Below are 4,699 nucleotides of genomic sequence, written 5' to 3'. Positions count from 1 at the left end.
TGCAAGTGTTTCCATGTGTAAACAATGCATTATTTTTAAATTTGAAAATTCCATCCAAAAATCAAGTGAAAAAACAAATAATTATGTGATGAGAATGCATGGCTTGTGATGCATGATTTGGATAGTATATGTCAAGACATGAATGTACAAAAAAGAACCACTCCATTTGGCCTTTTGGTTAAGAAGTTATGCATGTTTGAAGTTCCATGTTCACTTGGCCATGATTGATCCATATCTCTTCAACCATACATGAGAAATTCATGATCTTGGACTTTTTGGAAATGGGAGAGAAAGATATTCAACTTTCATGTTGGACAAAATTTCATTTGAAGCTTTCTTGATGATGTAATCTTGAGGAGAAAACCTTTCTATTTTTGGCAATTTCAAATTACAGGTCACTTACTATTTTGGGCAAGTTTTGATTTGACCTCAAATCCTTCAATATTGATGTTTGAAATGTCAAATGAGACCTGTATGAACATGGATGAAGCATCTCTAACCATCCCCACCTTCAAAACCATGGTTGAATTGACAGTTGACTTTGGTTGACTTTCTAGGGTTTCAGATGAATTGATCATTGACTGATGAGCCTGAGCCTCCAACTCTTAGCCAAACCACTTCAAAATGATCCTTGAATCATGTGAACTCATTGTACCAACCTTAGGGCTTTGCTTCCATAGAAAATGCACTTGCTTGCTTGCACAACTGAATCTCCTGAGCAGTCTTGCCTGATGACTTGGTGGACTAATGCAATGAACAATGCAAATGTTAATGACCTAAAATGAAAATGTATGTACAAATGGGAGGTGCAAATTTGAGGTGCTACAGTAACCAAAGAAACTGCTGATAGTTTCAAACAAATTGATAAGGCTACTGAGATCCTTCAACTGAAATTCTAGAGTTTAGACATCATTGAAGATGTCGACATGGTCGAAATCTCCCAAGAAACCTCCATGGAAGTTGACGACGAGTGTCGACAAGAAGACTATAATAAAGAGGCCTTCCCTAAAGAGGAGGAGACTCTAATGGATTTCCTCCATAGATGCCTGATAACATGAAATAGTATCACATTCTAGGACTCAATTTAATTAAATTATATTGTTATTTACTTCAATTTATTTCATTTTATTAGATATTACGCGGTATTTTCTTTCTATTTATCTCAGGTGGTTTATTTGAAGCATAAGTAAAAAAGGAAGAAAAGGAGGTGCAAAAAGGAATGAAAAGAAGCAAATATCAAAAGCCAAAGCCCAATCCAAAAAGCACAGGCGCTGTGCCTGTGACGAGCGTCACAAAGGCTATGACGAGCGTCACGCTTTACACACTTGTGTGACGAGCGTCACACATGGTGTGACGGACGTCACACCATTCTCCTATATTTTTGGCTTCAGAGACGTTGAGTCCTATTTGCACGCCTGACCATTCGCCACGTGAAGACCTTTGACGCGGAATACCTTTGGAAACAGTTACCACAAGTGACCAATATAAATAGTAACCTTACGGAAAACCCTGGAGGTTCCACGCTTCTTCGCCGTTTTCTCTTTTTCGCATTTTTTTCTCTTCCAGCAGTACAAGCACATTTTTACAGCATTACTTTTACGATTTTTATATTGTTTCCTTTGCAATTTCTATTTTCTTTTTCAGCACTTAGTTAATTCTTTTTCGCACAATAGTTTCTACACCGGAAACTATTGTGTACCTTTCACCGGATCTAACCTTACGTTAGAATCTAGTTTTTTTATTCCTTCGCTTTTATTTTTCTGTTTGATTGAAGAATTCAAGAACAAATCCAACCGGCCTGTGGTGGAGTGTTCAAGACTGCTATTTAATTTCTCAGGTTCTTTAATTATTGTTTGAATTTATATATGCCCTGCTTTACTGTTTATTTATATTATTTGCCTGAGATGAATCTGTTTATGCATGATAATTATTTAAGTCTGTTTAGCATGTCTGGCTAAATTATTTAGGTATCGGTATGTAAAGTAAGCGGAATGAAGGAATCAAAACCAAATTGGTTTAATTAAGTTTAAAATTAAAATCACTCTTTTTACGGTCTCAATTTACAGGTTTAATAACAAGGTTTTTGTACGAAAGTAAAAGACATAAAGAAGTTAAAAGCAATAGAACGAGAGTTTGAGTTTTTGACTGGACAGTGTAAATTGGACATTAATTCTAGATCAGGGCGAGAGCAATTTTTAGAGTTAATTAAATTCTAATCTTTTTCAAAAAGTATTTTTAAAGATTGAATGTGAGGACGAGAGTTAAGCATTTGAATTTAATTATATAACCTAAGTCAACAGAGCGAGAGTTTGAGATAAGGGTGTTTAAACGATTAGTGTTTTCTTAAAAAGAGTTTCTACGGATTCTATTGTTTTCAAAAAAGTGGTTTTTGATTTAACTAATAAGTGACAACTACGTTAATATAAAATCATAGTTTATTCAACAGAGCGAGAGTTTGAGATAAGACTTTTAATCAATAGTGTCAACTGAAAGGATTTATTTTAAAACCAAGAAACCAACAAAGAATTGATTCCCTAATTACGACGAACTACATACCGATATCCGCTTATTAGATATTTATTTTAGATCTTATTTTAGTTTTAGCTTTTCCCCCAAACAATCAAAGTATTACCTGCCTTAGCTTTACGAAGTAACCTTAGAAAACGGTATATCGATTCATAAGTCCCTGTGGGATCGATATCTTTTAAAACTACGCGATAGAACTGTGCACTTGCAGTTTGTACCCCAAATTCGACTCATAAAGTCGCGATCAAGTTTTTGGCGCCGTTGCCGGGGACTTTTATTTAGTCGATATCGTAACTCTTCTGTTACGCTGTAGAGACTAAGGCTTTTCTTTTTCTTTTCTTTCTTTCATTGATTTGTATGCCACACACTCGCTCACAAGGCGAGCCGTTCTACTTACGAATCAACGATATCGAACTATATCTCCGAGTCTTACGATGAATTCGGGAATATCGTGCTGCAAACAATCTCCCTCCTGTTGAACTTCCTGATTTCAAAAATATTTTCCCTTCGATACCCGAGATGGCAGAACCAGCTCGTGCTCTTCGAGATTACGCCGCTCCATCGCAAGATGAGCCGCATTCAAGTATTGCTCCACCCGCAATCGAAGCAAACAACTTTGAACTTAAACCTTCACTGTTGCAGGCAGTGCAACAGAACCAATTCTCTGGAAATCCTACCGAGGATCCAAACCTTCATTTATCCGTATTTGTCCAATACGCTGATACTGTTAAAGCTAATGGTGTCACTTCAGAGGCAATTCGACTTCGTCGTTTTCCTTTCTCGTTGAGAGATAGCGCTGGAAGATGGCTTCAATCTCTTCCTTCCAACTCAGTCACCACATGGAACGAGTTGAAGAAAGTTTTTCTTGCCCGATATTTTCCGCCGAGCAAAACAGCTATGTTAAAAGCCCAGATAAATGGATTTAAACAGAAAGATAACGAGTCTCTTTTCGAAGCATGGGAAAGATACAAAGACATGATGAGACTTTGTCCACACCATGGTTTAGAGGACTGGTTAGTAATTCATACCTTCTATAATAGTCTCTTGTACAACACGAGGTTAACAATAGACGCCGCCGCAGGTGGTGCACTAATGAACAAACCTTATGCTGACGCTTACCAACTTATCGAAAGCATGGCTCAAAACCACTATCAGTGGGGAAGCGAACGAACAATGGTAGAAAAACCTCAAACGAAAATTGGCATGTACGAGATAAGTAACCTTGATCATGTTAATGCAAAAGTGGATGCTCTGGTCCAGAAAATTGAAAGTTTAAATGTATCACCTCCAGCCACCGTGGTTGCCATAACTCAGAACTGCGAAGTCTGTGGAATCCAAGGTCACACTCCTGCAGATTGTCAACTCCTAACAGGAATCCAAGCGGAGCAAGTAAACTATGCTCAAGGAAGCCCCTACTCGCACACCTATAACTCAAATTTGAAGAATCATCCCAATTTTTCATATAAGAGTAATAATGCTTTATACGCACCTGGACAATCTCCAAATCAAGCCCCAGCTATACCTCCGGGATATCAGAAGCCGATCCCATCTACACCTAACAATAACGCCCCTAGGAAATCCAACTTGGAAATCATGATGGAAAACTTTATAGCTTCTCAACAGCAAACCAATAAAGATTTCTTAAACCAGAATGTACACACCGGCGAACAAATTAAACAACTAGCAAGTAAAGTAGATGCCCTGGCTACTCATAACAAAATGCTGGAAACGCAAATATCACAAGTAGCTCAACAACAAGCGCCTACTGCTGCCCCAACTGGTACATTTCCTGGCCAACCCCAACCTAACCCAAGAAGCCACGCTCATGCAATTATACTGAGAAGTGGAACGGAAGTGGAATGACCGTCTGACCCAAGGATAGAAAACCAAAACTCTAAAAAGTCAACTGAGGAGGAAAGTGAACCTAAGGAAAAGGAAGAGAGTAATAAGGAAACCGTAGAAAAGAAGGAACCTTATGTACCTCCACCACCTTATAAACCACCTATCCCTTACCCTCAAAGGCTTATTAAAACCAAAGATGCGGGCCAATTTAAAAAATTTGTTGACCTACTGAAACAATTAAACGTCACAATTCCGTTTACAGAAGCTATTACGCAGATGCCCTCATATGCCAAGTTTTTAAAAGAAATTCTCTCTAATAAAAGGAAACTTG

General features: G+C 37.9%; 1 pseudogene; it reads right to left on the bottom strand.

Moving 5' to 3' along the window:
- Nucleotides 1-3,430: 3,430 nt before the first annotated feature.
- On the bottom strand, nt 3,431-3,530 carry LOC127077733 (uncharacterized; annotated as a pseudogene).
- Between the last annotated feature and the right edge of the window lie 1,169 nt (nt 3,531-4,699).

Source organism: Lathyrus oleraceus, chromosome 4, assembly GCF_024323335.1.
Source record: "Lathyrus oleraceus cultivar Zhongwan6 chromosome 4, CAAS_Psat_ZW6_1.0, whole genome shotgun sequence".
Classification (NCBI taxonomy): Eukaryota; Viridiplantae; Streptophyta; class Magnoliopsida; order Fabales; family Fabaceae; genus Lathyrus; species Lathyrus oleraceus.
This window is presented reverse-complemented; position numbering and strand designations above follow the sequence as displayed.